This window comes from Hylaeus anthracinus, unplaced genomic scaffold, assembly GCF_026225885.1.
Source record: "Hylaeus anthracinus isolate JK02 unplaced genomic scaffold, UHH_iyHylAnth1.0_haploid 5, whole genome shotgun sequence".
Classification (NCBI taxonomy): Eukaryota; Metazoa; Arthropoda; class Insecta; order Hymenoptera; family Colletidae; genus Hylaeus; species Hylaeus anthracinus.
This window is the reverse complement of record NW_026535322.1, coordinates 8,210,500-8,231,919: the sequence shown is the minus strand read 5'-3', so window position 1 is coordinate 8,231,919 and position 21,420 is coordinate 8,210,500. Positions and strand designations below refer to the sequence as shown.

General features: G+C 48.4%; 1 long non-coding RNA gene across 1 annotated transcript in view; it reads left to right on the top strand.

Annotated features, from left to right (window-relative positions):
- The window catches only part of LOC128895423 (uncharacterized), a 125,283-nt gene that overhangs the window by 17,842 nt on the left and 86,021 nt on the right, over nt 1-21,420 (top strand). The gene's annotated exons all lie outside the window — the stretch shown is intronic.

Here is a 21,420-nt window from a genome sequence, read left to right as displayed (position 1 = left end):
CGGCTCGTACGTCGAGCAGCGTCGAGGCGCGAATCCACCGTCCAAGGACAAAGGGTATCGCGGGAACCACACGGTAACAGTGTAAATCATAGTCGCTGTACTCCCCCGTATCGTGTTTCTCCCTTTCTCACCCTCTCTTCTTCTGCCCCGGCCAGTTATAGTACGCTGAACACACCGATGCGGGACTGGGTTGCGCACATGCGTCTTCGCAACTTTCTACGTGGCACTGGACTTTTTTCCAAGACCATTCGGAATTCGTCGGGCAACCGATAAGAATTTTTCAAGAACTGTTACTTTTTGGATCCTCCCACTCGATGAGGTTCAAATTAATTGCATCGTTTGCAGGCGCGTCGACATCACGCGAGATTGAACAAACGTTTCGGTTTCTGCGTGAAAACGAGACGCTCGTTCGACGAGATCAAGAACTGCTTTTGCAGCAATTACATCGTGGCATTCGATTCTCGCACGATATTCCCAGGCAAGAGACCTCCGCGTTAAGTAGACGATTAAGTAGCGACTGGAAATACGGGAAACGGACAATTGTAAACAGTCTCAACAATTCCCTTTAGATTCAACTGTTTATTGTTTAAGAACCGTACGCATCCCCGTCCAGTAATGATCCCGTTACGGCCAGATTATATATTATCGTCGACCCCCGTACGAGCAGGCGTCGTTTTCGCTTCGATTCGCATCTCGCACGTGCGCACGATTCGAGTGCAGATTTCCGGCAGTCTCGTCCGAGGAGGGAGAATGCAATCGACGCATAGATAGAAAAAAAGAGCCGCATAAAAGAAGAAGCGCTCCGTGACGCGCTCGTATATCACGAATGGGCTCGTACATAATGAGATCTAGTCGTTTCCGATTGTGCGTGCACCGCGCTCGTAACCGCCGAGGCGAGCGTGGGCGAGCACGCGTTTTCGGGGCGAAAACGCGCGCCTGAAATTATCGCTCGCCATTTCTGTCCTCCTTCGTCCCGTTTCACGACCGATTTCCGGAATCCGAGAACCTCGTAGGGAACGAGATCGATAAATTTCAAAGTATCTTATTCGGAGAGTAGCCCGGAATTCGTGTCGGTGTAGAAAAAAGGTAGTTTAGGGTGGAGAATTATCGATAAGGATGTTGGTAGCCTTAAACAAGCACTGAGACGAGATCAGAATGTTGATAAAGGAGTAATTTAGGGACTAGGGAAAACTATAGAATACTTGAAATGAACGCAGGAAATGATAAATTATGTTTGATGGTTACATAAAATTGATTACTAACGAACGTAAACTTGGTTGTACCGAATAAATATTATCGATTTGTTAGCGTCAATTATATGTTTTTGCTTGAAACGAATCGCGCCGTAATGGAACGTGGAACACGGAAATCAAACTACCGCGGAATGCTCAAGGTATGCTAATGCAAACGGTTCCAAAGACGTATTCAGGGAAGTCTATATAATCCGTCGGTTTACATGTCGCACAAAGTGCAAAAATAAGGGAAAAAGAAAAGAGACGTATTGTTCGAGACGCCAGCACTCTTTAAAGCGAGTCCTGTAGGTGTTCGGTGTATCGAGGCGTGCGTTTCTGCCGCGTATTTTTTCGCCCTGAGTCAACATCCCGAAATACGTACAGCGGTTTGTTTGTGTAACCGGCCGAGTCGAATTGATATGGTTACAAACACGGTAAAAGCAAGTATGCATCTGCCTAGCGTCAATTAAGCAACCAGTTCGAGAAGCTGCGCGCGGCCGGACTTAAATAGTTCTAGTCCGTTTCCCTGGCTCATCGTTCGCCAGCGATGCGATGTTTCTCAGCTGTTGCGAACCAAATTAATTGCAAGCGTTGCGGACATAATGGTTCCGTCCATGGGACAGGAGCGCGCGTTCGCATCGCATCGACGAACGAACTGTCTATTCAAATCGACGATTTTCGTAATTACGCGTCCACTTTGAGCGTAATTACGAAACGGTTCCTGTGAAAGTAGCACCGTAAATAGAGAACGACGCAATAAATATCCGCTGCACAAGACGTCTCTTCGGGGACACGTTGGAAAATAGCAAGGCCTCGTTGCTGCGACTCGTTCTACGGCACGTACACGCGACGCATACGCGGTCAGCATCGATCTTTGCCGAAAAGGGCACTCGTTCGACTCGTTGCGCCGATATTTGCACGATCCAGCGAGCATTCCGTGTCCTCGACTCTCTGGACGGCACACACGAAATGCAGATGGGAAGTTTTTCTCGCAGAATTATGGTCGGTGCATTCAACAAATTGGCGATTTTTCTTGCTCCGCGGTCCGTCGCCCCTCTCCGTCCCTCTCCATTGTTCGTCGGGTCCCCGAGTCTGCCGGGACACGGAGGAAAGCTTTATCGATGAGATCGTTAATACGTTCGATCGAAGGATGTTTTGCCCGACCGATCGGACGTCTATCCGTCGCGATCGGCGACCACCCGATGCGCCTTCGTCTCCTCGACACGCTGCAAAAAGGACTTAAGTCCGTCGATGCGCGATCACTGTCTCCTCGATTATTTAAACGTTACTTTCTCCTTTCTTATCGTTCTGCCTTTCCTGGCGCGGCGGTCCTTTTACCCCCAATCGCTTCCTCGTTAGCGTCCCTTCGCTGGCTTCTTCGATCTTACCAAAATTAATTTTCTAATCGATGGATTCGATCGCTTGTATTTATCTATCCGTTCGCTTGACAGGAACCTATCGATACCAGAGTCAGCCTTCGAAAGACGTAAATGATTCGACATTGCTTACATTTCATTTATTTTTAACCATCATCGCATCACTTTTCCACGTCCTTGTAACGCCTCGTACGCACTCCAAACGTTGATTCGCAAATAGAAGTTGGTAAATACCGAATCCATGGATCTTCTCGTTCCGATTAGACGCGTCGACGACGCGTGTAAACGAGTGGCACGGGGACATCGGGAGAAGTCGATCGACATACGTCAAGCGACGCGAGATAACGCGGGCTGCGTTTGGTAGATGTCCGACCACCGGATCCGATCGAAGAGGTTTGGTATCGATCATCGCCGTGCCGGTACATTTCGTCTCAATACGTCCGCGAGGGCCAGTCGCGCGCAACCTCGAGATCGTTTTTGTCCCGTCGACCGAGACGAGAGGGAAGAACACCGGGAAGAAGACGGGGACAAGAAGAGGAAGAACGAGGAGGGGGACAGGCCTCCACGAGGAGAAGAATTGGGACCCCGCACGACTTATCCGCGGATTGGCAGACGCTGACATACATATTGCATGCCGCCACCGACATATTTATTGGCATCTCTATACACTACCGCTAAAACATTACTCCCCCCGGCCTCCGGGTCCCCACAAATGAATAAAGTATTTCGTGCTGTTGGTGTGCCGTTGTCCGGGGCCTAGGGTTTTTGCGAGAACGCGCGTGGACGTTTACAGCGCCGACGATTTTTGCACTGTCGTTTCGCCAATGATCGATGCCAAAATTACGCTAGAGACCGTCTCGACGGACTCTCCGCTTCGATTTGTGCATGTTTCCTTTCGTTTCTCGTCTTTTTCCGCGGCTTTTTACATCGCCGCGAGCATTTTGCCGGGATTCCTGAGCGAACACCCTGTAGGGTATCGATCTCGATCGAAGTTAATTTGTATTCGAGGAAGTAGCAGAAGTCGAGTTCCCTTCTTACGATTTCTGCCTGCCGCGTGGACCCCGAAGAGTACCGATTCCGAGAAATGTAATTTGAATTCGAGGAAGGGGTAGAGAGCTAGAAGGACGAGTTGCAAGGTTGAGCAGGACACGCCTCGCGTTCAGAGCTCGTTTTTATCGGATTCGTTAAATAGTACATAGAAAGGTGTTAATGGCGCGGTAGCTCCATTCGCGTAGCCATGAGTTACGAGCGTGTATCTAGGTTCTAAATTTACTGGGTTTGATAGATGAATCGTAACCGGAGTATCAATGTATTAGAGCCAAGGTTAATCGACTGGATCTATTACCAGCTACCAGGACACGGGCCATTTCTCCGACTGTCCACCGCCTGGCGGATTTATTATTTATCTCGTATCCCGGATCGAGTTACTTTCGACGATATTTCTAGTGTCACGATCGATAGGCCTCGTATTCTGTTTCACTCGGTAATTACAACGTAGATATGTATCATTCTCCCCCGGGAAAGCTGCTACTAGAAACTCAACGAAGAATCGCAATTAATCGGCCATCGGGTTAATCGATCCTCGTGCTATCGCGCGTGAAACCCGCATACGGAATGAAGCTAGTTTCCTCCTTCTTCGAGCGGAGTATTTGAATTCGAATACCAACCCGCGTTCCATAAAATAGTTCCAGTTGATCGGCATCGAGGAGAGAATAATTAGCGGTATACGCGGACAATGAATCAAAGTGTCGGTGGCTTAGAAGCTCAACGGACCGAATCCTTGACCGATACTCGCGTAGATGAATAAGATTTTCACCCAATTCGTTTCAATTTCGAACTTCCGTGTACGCATTCTCGGACCACCGTACTTTTTCATGTTCCTAGATGCGAGAGACGTTTCGTTGACGAATCGACCGTTTCCTACGAGCCGTATCTTGAAATCTCCCGAGTAAAGAGCGCGGGATGTTGCACGTTATACAATGGGACAATTTCTGACTTGATTTTGCGTCAGGCGAACGAGATTGGCAGTTCGCGTTGCTTGGCTGGCAAGCAGGATAGGGCAGGGCAGGACAGAGTAAGCGTACATTGTTATACGTACGTGTAGGTACAGTAGCAGTTCGGTGGCGATGTGATCCTGTCGGAGACAGGACTACGTTGCCGCCCCCACGATTACAGACGACGAGAATGAGGACGAGGATGGGGACCATCCCCGAACGCCTCTGCCTCTGACAGCTCGACCCTCCCTCTGACCCCCTTCAACCACCCCCGTCTCGATTCCTCTGCTCCTGTCTCAGTCGATAGGTATATATCTCGTACTGTCTTTACCTATCGTAGGAGTACGCGATCCGTTACTTTGAGTAATGGGAATGAGAATCTTCGCGAGCAGAGGCAGACGTGACTTCGATAAGGATAGAAACAGTTCTTTCGATAGAGCAATGTTGATCGACCATTTTCGTCGTGAATAAAAATCAACCAACTTTAGATCAATTTTAACCTGTAAAAGTTGATGGGACGATTCGCGAAGAAATAGTAAGTCAGGTCCGATAATATTGAGCGAATCGAGCCGTACGGGAAACACGCGTCGTTTAAACATTCATCCTCGTGGAAAGACGGAGAGCCATGGTAGTATCTCTTTAAAGGTCGACTGGACGTCTACGTTTGGCGGGGGGTCCGTGGACCATTCGTTCGTTCGAGGCCTAGAGCCACATTAACATTCCACCACCGAAATTATTTATAGCTTCATCCGAGATATCTCGAGATGTAAATCAGACATTCCTCTAATTTGGGATCTCCGGTCCATACGAACGACCCGCGCGCACGTTCAGTTTTAGACAGTTCGAGCCCGTACGTGGGTGGAACGTGTTATTTGTTCGTCGAGTGCTCGGAGATGATTGGCGTGCATCACCGACCATTATCGTTGACTGAAACTGCGTACGGATACTTTTATATCGGACAGTTAAGCATTTCGGTGATTCTAACCAGTCGGAAGGTATCGCGGGTCGTAGGTATCCGAAGATTATCGTTCGAGTCCATGTGCTGCTGCTTTAAAGGGATAGCGAAGAGACGGAACTTGAGTTTTGGAAGTTAATTGGATATTCGGGGTCGTAAGCTTGGGAAGGATGGCGAATCCGGCTTGTTTGAGAAAAGATTCAACACCGGGTCGCAAACTTTAAAGAAATATCTACATTACTAATAGATCAACAATATCTATTACCGTTACCGCGTTCAGATGAAATCGGAAAAATCGGGAGGAGGTATTTCTGTCGAGAGAACCGATGCAATCGGGCAACTTCATTACGCGCCACCGCTTACCGAAGACCGGGCAAATCCATCAGCCACCTTGAGGATCAATCGAGCCCACGTGTCTAGCGGTTAGTTGTTCCGTAGCACGACTAAATACAGCATCTACTGGCTACGCGAAACTGTCCAGAAGAAGAGACAGACGAAGAAGGAGATCGTCCGGTGAACAGAGAAAGAACTGCTTAGTGGTAATTGGCGGGCAAGACGAATGGCGGTACTTATTTGCACTCGCTCTTTGGAATTAAAAGTACCGAACGGTATGCTCATTAATCTCGGCGTTCGCGAAGAAAGAAGATTCTTGGACAGAGATAGTAGAGAGGACGAAGGAGAGAAAGAAAGGCCACTGCTACCGGCGAACGCGTTCTCCGCAGGATGTAATCGCCGAACAAACTGAAGGTCCGCGGACAATTTCCATCAACAAGATTTACGCAGCTCGGACGCAATCAGCCAGTTCCTCCTTCTCGGGGTGCCCAGACGCTCTTTACCCGACCCTCACGACTTTCTTTCGTCTCTGTTTCTCCTTCTCCTCCGTCCTCCCACGGAGCTTCTTTGCTCGTGTCTTCGTTGGAAGTTAAGAGTCGCCGAAGACGATGGCGAAGGGTGAGAAAACCAGAGTCGCGGAGGAGAGAAGACAAATGTTCCGCGTCGCAATATATTTCTTCAAACTTCTCGAAGTTGCAGTCTTTGATGTCCTTCGTCTACGAAGATACCGAAGAGCATCGGTATCCGAGAAGAAAGCGGTAGAAGAAACGAAATGTTCCCTCCGTCTTAATAATTTTCTTCGGATCTCTCCGAGTTGCGCTGTCCGATGTCTTTGTCTTCCAAGACGAAACGATCTAGACAGAAAAAGAGAAGTAACCGTGGCGGAGGAAAGGAGACGAAGGAACAGTAGGAAAAGGGAGAAGACCAAGACTTCCACCCCAAGATTCTTCCATCTTCCCGAGGTTATGGTGCCCGACGAGCTGACTCCGGGCGCAGCTACCATTTCTCGGGCGGTGATTGGCTCTGCGGGGGGTGGCGCATGCGCACTGGCTGCCTGCTCCCGCTGTCCACATTAACATTCCTAACCTCACTTCTTGCTGCGCTCTTTGCGCGTGATAGATTGTGCGAGGCGTTTTTGGATACGAGCCGTACTGCCTCTCCGGCTCGTTCCTTTTCTTCCACTTTACGCGCTGCCTCGTTACCGAATCGAAATTCTGCCTGGGTGTTTTGTTCCTAGCCCTGGAAGCGGGTCACGACCGTAGCGCCTGTCCTCGGTTTATTTTTTCCGTTCAAGCAACGATACCCTGCTGATTCGAATTGCAACCTTGTTCTTTTCATTTTTCTTCATCAACATTGCCGAATTTAACGTAGCAATTACTATCTCCGAGATATCTTCTTTCGTATCGTCCACATCCTGTACTTCAAGGGAAGGTTTCCCTGGTCTACAAGCTATCGACACTTGGTACCAGCAGTTATCAGTTTACCAACTTATCGCGTTTAACGTTGGAACAAGAGACTAGAAGGTCAGACGTTATCTTAAAAAATGGTTGGTGTTGCTGCGCGTGGAGACTTTAATGCTCGACGACTTAATTGCAGTGCCCAGAATAGATGCGGTTGTTGTTGATCCGCAAAGCAGGTCTCTGCGGCATACCTTCCCCGATATATGTTTACCCATGTACGGAGCATAATCGCGAGACAACTCAAGAAGGTGGGCAACCGTTGATGCGAGGGGCATATTGGCTCGACGGGGGTGCGTGGCCGATGCAAACGCGAACGCAACCGCGAACGTAACGCCGCAAGCCCGAGAAGTGGCCCCCGGATTCGTGCTTCAACCACCTGCTTCTCTCGCTCGCTCCCTCTCGCTTCCCATCGTTTCCCTGTCCCGATACACCTCCGCCGACGCTCTCTTTCCTTCTCGCTACCTTCGTTTTCCACTGGTCCGTCGTCGTTGCCGATTTTTCGCTCCTCGTTCAGCCTTTCCCCGTTCTTTCTGCGGCTTTCTTTCCCGCTCCTTACGCTCTTTCCATCGCGCGTGCGCGCCCGCGCGCACACATGCGATTCCCGCATGTGATTTAATGCCTCCCGAGCCGTGCTCCTTATTTATGCACCGAACATGCATACACGCTTAGCTTTAGCGACCGTAGCGACGGTTAAGGCCGGTACCTATATCCTATACCCGGCCGACAAGCACCGGGGCCCCCAGCCTCGCATATACGGACCTCGCATATTATGGAGTCTGGGGCCCCGGCGACGATATTAAAAGAAAGAGCAAAAAGATCCGAAGCCAGAGGTGAAGCGCACACGCGAGAGCCCAAATATAGACTCGCTCGAAATTAGTAACTCCTCTTTGTCCGGTTGCTCGCGTGTCGTACGATAGCCTACGATACGCCGACTCGGGCCGGGCTTATGGTAATACGATGATAATGATCTCATAGGCGACCGGTGGTTGCGAGAACGGTCGAGGACTGAGAAATTCGGTGGGTACCAGCCGAAGAATCTGATCTCGTTAGGAATCCTAGGGGTTTCTCGTGGATTTCTTGTGTCGCAATCACAGGCTTCGGTGATTCCGAATACCTGTACCGTAAATCTCATAGAATAGATGCAAATCGTATTTGTCTCACCTGATTTTCAGCTAATTTTACCAGGACACTATGTACACGACTCAACAATGTTTCAGCCGAGGACAAAACCGCATTAGGGTCCTTTCACTTTCCGTTGGACGGTGAAAAATGATCGGTCGAGTCAAATGTTACCGCGAGAATCACGGACGCCGCTCGTTACGCGTGCGTGAAATCGAGCGAGAAACGAATTTATGGATCGCGTCGAATCGAAGACGTAGAAAGTTCCCCCACCTTTTGGGAACAAGACACACGAGCGTGCTCGTCGCGAACGTTGATGTAAAGCTGGCCGTTAAGCGTGTACCTCGTTTGGTTTACACCAATTACGGGCTATCGATGAACCAACAAATTCCGTGCACGTTACTAATTGATAATAAACGGAACTCGTTGCGCCGCTAATTGAAGCGTTCATTTATAATTGCCTCAAAGGAGTATCGATGCGGTCTGAACGCTCTCGAGTCTCAACGCTTCGATTATCCCCGCTGTCCGCGAGTTGGATGCATGAGCTACGTGACACGATTGTCGTAAACTCGAAAAGTTTCGTTGGTTCGAAGTAAACAACCAAAAATCGGTGATTTCGAGACAGAATCGAACTCGATTTATTTTCATCGGGACTCGACAAGCTGTTGGCGTTTATCGCGGATCAATCGGCACCGAAACTGGTACGCATTCGATGTAAGAGCAGGTGAACCTCGACGAAGTGACCTCAGGCCTCTGTTCTTTCCATCGCAGTCGTACCTCGACCACGTTCCACTAAAGTCGTGTTTCGATGAGAAACGTTACGTGGATGGTCTATATTTTGCCGCAAAGTTAAACATCTGATAAGACGTGAATCATTAAAGATTCGTCGAATGTTGGAAGGAGCCCATCGTTTTCGTGGCAGGAAGTCTTAATACTGCAAATGGATAACTATAACGTGCTGTCTGTTTCTCTTTTATCGAGGATCGCAAAATCGTTCGAAGCAGGTGGAAGTTTTCGGCAAGGCCGTAGGAACGTGACAGCTAGGGACTAATTGCCGTACCTTCGCTTCCACGTGGACTCTGCATTCCAGGAATGCTTCATCGTGCTGATACGCGGCCGATTACAAACGAATAAAATACCACGGCAATCGTTCCCCGCATTCTCCGGTCATAGCGAGAGACAGATAGCACTTTACCTGCCTTGACAAATTGTCCCGTCCCCCCTCGCGGCTCGTTCCTTTTTTTTTTCTCTTGTTCCTTCCTTCCTCGACGCATTGTCTTCTACTATGACGCTTGCGTTGTGCAATTTCGCAATCTCTATTGACAAGCAAAAGTAGTCCTCTTTAGAGCTACATCTCAGCTACATCCAAGAACGACTAATTTGCCTACTATATTCCTTTCACCGTGTATTTTATCACTCACTAAATGCATAGTATCAATATTGACTGAATGGAGACCAAGCATTCATTCACCTATTAGTTCCGATAATCGACGCTCCATCGTACGCTCTATCACTCGTCATTCTCGAAGCCCGTTTTAATTCGCGAAGTCGTAAACGTTCGATTTTACGAACCATAGCGTCAATTAAAAGGATGGCCGAGGAAAACATTGGTTGCCGCGATTGTTCGCCGCGCACGCTGGTGGCCGGCGAAGAAAAGTCGACCATCGACCGGTAAATATCTCCGGGCGTAGTTACAGGATTTTAACGCGGCGTAACGACGCCGTTACCTTAATCCGATTTATCGCGCATATTCCCCACAAGCCGTGACATCGCGGCGAATCGTTAACGAAGCCGAGCGTAATCGTCGAGGTGCTTCGCCGCTGTTCGACGATAGCGCGGCCCGAGTGGCTCGGAAACGCCGACGTTTCGTATAATTACCCGTTTCCCTTGACCGGCTACTTAAGCTGAGCACGTCAGTTCCCTTAACCCCTGCGCTACCAGCAGTTAAGGATCGTGTAAACGTCCGAAGCGAGCGGGCAGTTTTAATTGCTACGCGTATCTTCCGCGCACCGAGAGATGATGAGAACGAAAAGGAGTACGATGACGGAGAGGAGCCGGAGGATGAAAGACAGACGAACCGGAGGAACCGCGCGAAGGGAAGGCACGAAGAAGACGAAGAAAGAAACGGAGAAGCTGTGGGTAGACCAACCGTGGAGAAAGAGGACCACGGTGTAGAAGAAGAAGAAGACGCAGAAGCAACCATGGCGGGAGGAAAAGAATTTTAATTGCCAGGGCAACCGAAGAGCGTCCGGCTTATGGCTATATAGCAACCACCATAAGGTTGAGGTCGAGCCTGCTGTCCGGTACAGAGCTGGGAACCAAACAGCTTGGTAGCCAATGGGATCATATATCAACTACTGCTCCGGTAGGCAGAAACAAAATGGCGTCCGCGATTAGATTGTTTCATCCCGGGGGCGATCCTCGTCTCCTTCGTTTTTTCCTCGATCCTAAAGAAATGTACCTTGCTCCGCCGTTCCGCCCAATCGGACGTCCTCTTCAACCTCGCGTCCGCCATAGTTCCGTTCCTCGATACATTTCGACATTTTGTATCGCACTTGTATTTGACAACGCTACCCTTATTACGGGGTTCCTATTTGCCTGCTGGGTTCCTCGATATCACCTTTTTCTCTGCGTACAGGAAAATCCCAACGTAGGATATTTAACTGGAATTCCTTCTCTTCGAAGCGCGAAGCGTTAACTTTTCCCGCTCCCTTTCGGAATTAGGAGAAATTCGTCGAGTTCGTTGCGCCGAGTGAGTCGTCAGAGAGAACGCGATGCACCAGGACGCGGTGAGGAACAAGCATTATGAGGTAACAATTACATTGTGTTCGCGCGAACCGCGTATGTAAATGCACACTCGACGTGGACAGCGCGTACAAAGGTGCTCGCGCAACCAGCGACTCTCACACTGCCGCACGACGGGCAGGTGTACCAACAGCTGAGTCCAGCCACCCACATACACGCATACATATCTGGATCCAACTCCGACATCTTGATGGATACTACCGTGTCCCTGTTTCGCGCGGTGCATTGCTCAAGGTGCACCTTCGCTGTTTTCCTCCTCTTAACGAAGCCCGTACAACGCAATCCTCGAAACTCTATTGTGGTCTACTAGCCAGCGGTAATAGTAGAATCACGGAGTAATAAATGTCGACTGAAATGTTTCCGAGATACCGCGAGCCTGTAGCCGATTTGAATCGATCATCGTCGAGACTTGTTGCCGGCGGTCGGAACTTTCTTTTTGATCGGACGCGGATGCAGAAATAGGTGTAATTTGTTAGCCTTCGCGACAATGATCAAGTGCGTGATTCGCGTTCGACGAGAAAATTCAATACAATCATCCTTAACTCGTTATCGTTGCTCGTGTCCCTGTTACCCGGAGAGAACGATTTCTAAAATCCAGCGAGTTCGCGTCGAAAGCCACGATACCGTCGATACCGATTTCGCTTTCGTTGAATATTTTGATTGCGAAAGAAGGGTACGAGAGAGCTGTCTGTTCATCATCGCAGATGGAATCGCAGATAAACAGAACCCGTCGAAACGATAGCACTCGCGAGGCGCTTAAAATACGACTTCCTCCCGAAAACTGGCGCTACTTCGGTTGCTTTTTTATGTATCTCTAAAAACACGTATCACTATTCCGGATTTCGTTTCCGCGTCGGTGTACCGACGTAACGGATATAGCCGCGATAACAGAACGAAATCCTTGAGCAGGTGGCCACGGTCTCGGCGCGGCTCGACAGGTCAGGATCGTAAACGCTTTTAGGACGATCGTATTGCACATGCTCGTAGAACGTTTTTACACGCTTATATGGGTCAAAATTAGCATCCCCCGCCGTTAATTGCGCGCGAACACCCGCCTCTCCGACTTGCTTGCGTTACGGTAACACGTGTAGCTTACGCACCTCGGTTAGTCGGTGCGTGAAAGAAAAAGTATTACCCCAGAAAATGCGGGTCAAGAGTTTACTCGAAAATATTAAGTATCCTGGTTAACCGGGTACGTAATAATCGTTACAGGAAAGGCCGGCGATTTTATTATCTAAAGCCTTTTGAGTGAGAAAATAAATATTGGGTTGGCAACTAATGTAAACATTTATCCTAGCGAGTGCAACAGTCAAGAATTTTATCAAACAAAAAAGCGAATTCCATATTACCACCTTCTCTAACGTTAAAGCGTGCCGACGCGGGAGGGCGGAGAGCCAAGATGCGACTGATATGAAAATGAATCTGTTGCACAACCGTGCACGGTTACTCCCATGTTCGCGGTACGCGATCTAGACTACTATTAATTACACGCTACTTGACGCGAGGTTACTTTCTCGTAAACGCAGCCGTTCGGATCCACCGGCGGAGTAGAGGGACAGGACGGAGGGGGTGTGGCGGTGGTTCCGCGGTTAATTTTTAACGACAAACGTGATCTCACCTGCGTCGTTCCGTCGACGCCACCCGTCGAACGCGGCACCGCCACGAGGAGACCGTATTAATTACGCGTGTCGTTGAAACGCGGCCGATATTCAATTACGGAGTTTAAGCGCCGGTTGTTTCGTGAAATGTCCCGAAACGCTGAAAGTTTGTCCTTTCGGGGTTACTTTACGATTATGAGAGTACGTATAAGACGGGCACGCCGGCCCGTAAGACTGTAACAACGGGGATAAAAAACGAGTGAGCATAAAGTAGGCAGTCGGGAGACAAGAACGGTTCCCGTGTCTCGGTTTCTGGCTGGCCGCCGTGGCTCGCGGCTACGTGGAAACCCAGGCGATTAAAAAAATATGACGAGCATTCATTTCCACGATCATAAAATCATTAGCATAAGAATTCCTTTACCTGCTCGCCACGAACGAGCCCAGGACATCGCCGCGTCCGAACGGGAAGGGAAGGAACCACTTGCCAGGCGCCCCTCGACACTCGATTTTCGTCGTGTTTTTTATTCGCCATTCGCCGGCCTGATTTATAAACATATAATGTGACGAGGGTGTGGTCCCGCTACCACATAATGATAGGCCAACGTTAATTACGTTTGGTTAAGTCGTTTAAGAACGCCCGACCCGGTCGGGCCCCGACAGTCCGCGCGACCGCTACGCGAAAATTAGGTACTGCCCACCGGCCGTGCCGCAATATATTAGCGAAAGATTACAGTGTTCGCCCCTTGACATACAACAGCTCGAAAGAGAGGCTCGAACAAAACAGAGCGCGACCCTTGACCTGAAATTCTTGAAGGCAATCGTAGCTTTAGGGAAACTAGGATCAGACGTAACCGAAGCATCTTTCTAGTATCCGCTGAGTAAATTTGAAGCAAATACCGCGAATAGATCAAATATCGCAACGCATAGGTGCTCGTGTATTTCGATGCGCGAGACTCTAATTACTTCTTACGCAAACTCGAAACCCGTGCTTGTCCGCGTCGAGTCCGATCGGCTGCCGAAGGAATCCCAGCGAGGAAAGCATTGTTCTCTCGGCTAGGGTCGCGCAGGAATTCCCTTGGCAGGTCCGTACGAATCTTTTTGTACGAGGAGAAATGATAAAATATCCCTGGCCCGCGCCTTTCTTTCGAGTCGTGCGGAGATCAAACACCGCGTGGCTAGACTCCCACAGTCTAAATGGTGAGGCGAGTTGAAATATCGCGCCGGGCCCTCCCTATATGTTAATCTCCGCATTAGCATAATACCGTGATTCTTCAAGGATCATTTGGAAATGCAAATAAATAATTTATAATAATAAGAGCAGACGTGGCTGTTGTGGCAGGCACACATTGGTACGTCAGCTCGGACCACCTTCGACCACTGTTGCCTCGGTAAATCTAATCGAGATATCTGCGGCCCGTTGCTCCTTTTCTTGTCACGACAAAAACCGGGACGTGTCGGGGATTGGCCTATTTTCTGCCTCACTACCGTTCCGTTCTTCGTCCTGCGAATTTTTAACAACCCCACTCGGACCTTTAGTTCATCCGACGTCTTCATTTTTCTATCGAAAACGACCTGAACTAAACGTCGAAGAGCTAATTAATATCCCAAGACCCAGTGTCCATTGCAATGTACAGCAACATTTTTATTCTGAAATATGTATAAGACCTATCGGTTGAAAGCATCCGTCGCGTATTAAAACTTAATGATAAATCGTGGGGAGCGACACTGGCCGTAAGAGTAGAACCCTTTCAAGTGCACGAGCAGTACAGGTGGCTTTAGGAGTGCAAAGGGTTAAAATTCACGAAAATATTTCTATAATTTTTCAATACACGTATTCAAATAGAATTTTATTTTCCATATTATCGACGCATACGTTGTATCAAATTTACTAGTCAATGACAAGAGAACTGTTCCTCGATATCGTAAAACTGTCCGGCGAAGGTAGCGACGGTCGAGCCAGTTTGGAAAGTAGTCAAACAATCCGCGTAACAGCCACGGATTCGCTCCTTCATTTTTCTCGGGACGAGTGCGGCGCGAGGCGGACTTTATGATTTTCTGTGGCAAGCCACTGGGCCATATCGGCCATATCCAGCTATTTTACGATCTCTAACCAGCCTCGAATTTACGCGGACGTTTATAACCGGGCCACGTGAATGAGACGGGCGTTTCGGTTTCCACCGGAGTCCGTGAGTCGAAAACAGTGCCTTTACAGGACATAAATAACTGTATAAGCATGTGTGCCAGGACAAGAGTGTGGCGCAGGTGTGCCCGTGCGACGTGTTTTTGATGTGTTACGTGTTAATATACCGGAATACGCCTTTCGACTGTTCCACCTAGTCGCTGGTCTTAGGACCTTAATAGCTCGAAAGGACCGCGACCCTCTCGAGAACCGAGGACGTTCCGAGAAACCGTCGCTTTTTATGAAGTCATTACAATCGCCGTGGTCGTGGCAAACGTTCGACATTACCCTCTTGTGCGGAGACAGTTTCGGGTGAGATCCGCGTACTATTATCGATTCTACCTGAATATTTTTTTTTTCTAACGGGAACTCGTTTCACGATAGTCTGCCTATTATGCCACTAATTTTCAGTTCGACTCGATCGTGCTTCGATATAAGGTACTTGGTTGTTTCTCGTAAATTGTTAAAATTGCCTTTGAAAATCGTGCCTGTGTTTTTTTCTTAAGAAAATATCACAAAGTCCTTTAGAGAATACGCGAGTGCATCCTACAGCTCAGGTATGCGAAAGAAATCTTTTCGATCTTACGTACGTACAGGCGATTCTCAAAGGAACGATTGTCTATGGACGCAAATGTCTGGAAGAGAATTCGTCTTATTACACGCATCTCGGTTGAAAATGAAAAAGAAGATTGCAACACGGATACATGTACACCGAAGCTAATCAGAGAGATCGTTCCAACAGGCTGACAGATGCGCATGTATTTTGCATAGAGCGGATTTATAAATCCCTTATCAGCTTATTATCTCGCAAGATTCTCCCGCGTGGATGCAAGACGAGGTCGAAGCGAAGAGAAACGATACGAGAAACGTTGGCAGCGGCGAAAAACGACGAACAGAGAGGGAAGAGGAAGTGGGAGTACCTGTACGCGAACGCGTACATACAAGTGGAAGGCAGAAAGAGGACTCGCGGTGGAAGAGGACGCGTCGAGGGGGAAAAAATGGACAGAGAAAGAGGGAACGATGAAAAGTGGGGATAGCGAGGGCGAAAGGGGGCGGAGGGGGATACAGTGACAAATGAGAGCGACTACAAATTGCACTTTCCGGCTCTCATTCTCATTCGACTCTCGTTTCTGTCTCTCTCCTTCACCCTCTGCCTCTGTTTCTCCCGTTCGTCGGATCGGAGCAGACGGGTAAATGTTCATCTGGTCCTCCTCTTTTATTCCTCTTCCACACGGCCTACCTCCATTTATCCTCCTTCGTGATAATACTTCACGCTCGAATAACGAAAACTACTCACAGCGGGTCGGTGCAATTCCGGTTATTGGTAAGGACCAACGCAATATTCGAGCCGCTGCCAGGTCATTCGGTACCATGAAGTTTCATTCTCGCCTCTCGCTAGTTTCACGCCATTTGTCGATATGAGATCATCCTCGATGGATGTACATTGTCGTAATGTACGTCACAACGAAGCCTCCATCTGTGTGCCGCAATAATTGTCGCACGGTTAACGACTAAGCAAAGCTATGGGATTAAAGTGACTAAAACACTTGCTTTTTGCCAATATGAGACCAGATCGAGAGATACAAATCTGTAGAGTAAAACGTTGATCATTCGTCAATGTTAACACCTCAGCGGTCACGAATGTGTTACTTCGAATTTTATCGTCGAAGCGATCGAAGAGAAACAATGGTGTCGGATCATTCATAACATAATTACGCTAAAGAAGCGAGTAAGGCGCGAGCAGACAAGACTCCATCTTCGCACCGATCCATTCGATCTCCGGTTATCCTAATTCCAGAACTGGAGCGTCAGCGAAGAAACACATACGTGGCTGGTGATCGCGAATCCAGCACTCGAGCGAATTGTATTTACTCGGGCGATTTCTGGTAGAACGGTGGGGGCGCGGATGTTATATCGTGGCAGAGGCCAAAGAGTAGAGAGGCTCTGTATTCTCGGTAAGCACTCGGCGTCGTGGCTTGCTGCCGTTGTAATAACCCCCGTAGATCATACCGGCGCACACACACCATCGTTACGCTTTCCTTCGGTGCAAGAGAGCGTGGTACGTGTGGGCATCGCGAGCACACGGCCACAGACACCATGGTATTATTCATTGAACGGAGCACGCCGATCCGGCTTCGGAACACACGACACAGTTTCACTTCGCGGGAGCAGCCCTTAACCCCTTAACACCGGTCGTTCCGATCGTCTTCGAGATGCTTTATCGATCGTCGGGACAGGCCGAGTAATCGACGCGGATACCAGCGATCGATGCGTTCGCGTGGAATTTAGGCGAATAACGATGGATGCAATAGGATTTTATAATACTTCTTAGACGTCATTTTAATCGATTTACTCCTTAAGCTACGATTTAAGCTCCAACAGACTGCGACTAAAATGTGATGTTTACATTTGGCCTAAATATCTGACCGTGAGTCTAACACGTGGTAGAAGCTCATGGGATTAAAATTGTTATTTATCCAAAAACTTTGTTATGGAACAAATGTGCACAATTTTCTCACCTTTCGATCGGTTTCTCTGTTACTGCATTTCTAATCAATTTCTGTTGCGACTGTGAGTACGGAGGCATACGCGCAACGATATTTTCGATATCGAAACAGTAAGATAAATGAGATACTTTGGTACGTAGTGCGAGCCAAGATTAAGACACGAAAATTCGAATTAATTTTTCATGAACGACATCGACACAGCCTCAGCGAACTGGGAAGGGTGGATAGGTGGCGAGGAACCAGGGAAGCGTAGGAAAAAAAAACGACAAAAGCGTACTCGATGAGGTTGCAACCCGTACAACTCATGCTCGGACAGATTTATACGGGGTCTACTCGAACACGCTGTACGGTGAGAACTGTCTTGGAGTTCGATCGTGAAGCGGGACCGAGACATTGGAACCTTCACATCGGTCAAAATGGATCTTGTAAAAGGTTCTCCACTCGCCAACAGTCGCGTGATCTTGCTGCGCCCAAAAAATCGATCGCATTGAAAATAAGAGATTCGCTGCTTCAAAGACAAAACAAACGCTATGATATTGTCGTAAAAAATACACGCAGCAGAGAAATTACTTGGAATAGTTCGATAGAAGTCTGAATTAGACACCGTGCATACACTAAAAATACGCGAGTACTAGGTTCTCGGTATCTTTGACACCGATAAATCTCCCTTGCGGATACTCGAATCCTCGCAATTGTATTATTTATGAAACCATCAATAGGGTAATTTATTCGCGGTCCGAGCACGATTCTTCAACAGCGGTCCTCGCGACGATTTATCGCCGCTTGGGCGAAAAATCCAGCGCTTTTTAATCCGGGCTCCCTGTCCAGCGTGGCCGAGTCGCGCGAACCTACAATGTTCGCTGTGATTTATCAATCGCCTCGCGAAGGATTAACAACCGCTGTGGAACCGGTAATAGCCGATCGATCGATATTAAAAACACGATGAAAAAAAAAAAAGTGGAAAAAAACGAAAGAAAATTAAAGACGCCGATGCACAACACCGCGAGTGGTAAATTAATGAAGCCAGCAAGCAGAGGCGTTCGTTAATCGATTAAAGCCGTCATCGTGGTCGTTCGATCCGCACTTCCCGATTAATCCAGCCGGCCCTTAACCTTGTAAATATCTCTTGACGCGTTTAGACGCATCCTGGTTTCCCGTTAAGACCGCGCCCGAAGTCCGGTTTCCATTCAAACGTGGTAAAAAGCCGTTCTTTTGTTGGCGTTTTCGTAACCGAAGCGTAGCCGGATCGTTAAGGCGAGTCGCGCGACCGTGCGATGTTGCGCGTGATTTATCAATAGCTTTATGGAGGATTTACAGCCTAGACAGGACCGGTAATGGAAGCCAATCGGCCGTGCCGTTTAATCCTCTTACATCGTTTTACGTCGTTTCCGCGGAAGTCGCGTCGCCGATCGTGTACACGAGGCTAACGACTTCGAACTAGCTCCTCCTTCTTTCGATTTTTGGTCTTGCTCTTCCCCCGCGCCTCCGCACCCTTTTCCGTCAATGTTATAAATCATCGCGGAGGTCCGTCTACCTTCGAACGCCACCGACACTACGAGCTGCACTCGAGAGTGTAGCTTCTCCTTCGAAAAATCGCTATTTTAATTTGAGACGAAGACGACCAAGGGCTGCCAACCCTCGAAAAAAAGAAGTATCTTTCAACGCAGGAAAGTAGGACTTTGCGACGTATTCCCGAGAATGAAAAATTCAGCACTTTGCAACTAATTATTCTTTTGATCGAGGCGCTTTTAGATCGTCGCACGTGCACGGCACGAACGACGGCCGGGGGTAGGTTCTGGCACGCGACATGCGTGCAAGCGTGACGCGTAGACGCATGTGCGGTCCAAGGCGCGGACGCGTTTCTTCAGAAAGACACGAACCGCGCGCATCATCTCTCGGTTCTTCGTGACCATCCGGCATTAATTATGTGTCGTGCTTTTTAATGCGAATCTTGGCTTTACGAGCGGGCGAAAGTGAGAAAAAATGAAAGCGAAGACAAAAGGACGTCCTAGGCGACGGAATTATTTTTTCGCGTCGGGCCACCGGACGATGGAATCTCCCCGCCCAACCCCTTCATCCCTTTGTCCCTTCGTCTCTCTATTTCTCGTGTCTTCTATCTCACTGGAACGATATTTATTCGGCGTTCTCTGACGAGGGTCCCTCGCCAGCTGCTTGGTCCATCGAATATTTCTGTAAAACGACGAGAGTTTGATTGCGGACCGTTCCAAGCTGACTTGACTGATTGGACGGTCCAGAGTTCCGACATCGAGCCACAAATGCGAATAAAATTCGCGAACGGTCCTAGGTTGATCTCGATTCGCGCTGGACACTGTAACGAATCTTTTTGATTCGCGGCGTTGAAGTCGTATAGCGAGAGAACGTAATATGTAATGGAGTTTGTGGGTGGGACATTAAACCCTAAGTCGAGTTCTCTTGTACCTCCGAATCAGGCAGTTGTCGTAATGATTCGTGAAAATTGCAAATTTCGAATGTTCCATTTTTTAAATGAACCTCGAACCCTCTCTACTTTCGGATGGACTGCAACACGCATATTTTAATGTAACGGCTCGAACGAAAGAGAGAGGGGAGGAACGCAAGCCAAACGGAGAAGAATTCATTACAAAAAGCGGAAGAAAATCATCGATCCCGCGAAGCGATGCAAAGACACTCGGGCGAGATCTACGCATCCCTTTGTCGCCATGACACCTCGACCGGGGCCGTGTCATCTCAATCGTCCGGTCCCGAAAAATTCCGGTGACTCGTACGGTTTAGCTAATAAAATCATCTGCATCCGGGCCAGAAATTATCTGACGAATTCATCTGCTTATCTAGCAATAAAATGGCCCGTCGTCTTCTCTCCTCGATGCCGATGCTATCTCCGCCACCTTCCCTCCCTTTCCTCTCTTTCTCGCGTAGGTGCCTAGACACATTGTGGCGCCATGCCAGCCGAACCTCTCGTGTATCTATACACGTACATGCACGCATCGGGTTCCCTTCTTGTTCGATTTTTTCCATCCGCTCAATACGTTCCTCGGATGGATGCTCCTTTCGTTCGAGCATCGGGGGCCAATTTAATAAGGACCCAAACTCCCCGTATGATATTTATAATCCCACGAGGAAACTGTTTTTATAATCTCACCTAGGAATCTTGGAGTCTCGCCGCCTATAGATATTCCCTGGTTGCTCGCACTCAGCGTTTAGAATTTTCTATCCCGTTTACTATATCCGCGACGTTGCTTTGACAAGTTGCTTCGTCAAGTTTAAGTAATGCTTTCTAAATTTATTAATTTCGACTGGTGCTCAAAGGATTAATTACAGAATTTAATCCAGAGAAAACCCGGAGCATACATTTGATTATCATTTGACAAATTTTATAACTAATTTCACAACGGGAAAACTTGAATTTCATTGCACCATAAATAGTGCCTCGAAGATTAGTACAAACTCGAGATCATTGGTCGATACTCTAAAATTTCTTCGGCCTGAAAATTTTGGTCAACCATTCTCGAGATTCACGCGATCGCGAATAATGTTACGCCGAGCTTCGAGCACTAAAAGATTAAACCTCTCTCGTAAAGTCAGGTATATGCGATGCAATAAAACGATCGTTAATTTCTCCGCGTTAAAGTTATTATTTATTGATACGACGTAATCTCAGGACCGAAATCAAGGTAGATGTTTAGTCGGACGATATTCACCCGAAACTGCGGGGCAAGCGAATTCCTCGACGCATTTTATTATCTCGATCGTTCATAAATTTCGTTACAATACAAGTATAAAGTATCCACCTCCGCCTCCGCGGTACGAAAAAGGTCGTTCTGGGTCCGTGGAGGTCCTCCGCGTTCGGCATTGTCATCGTTCG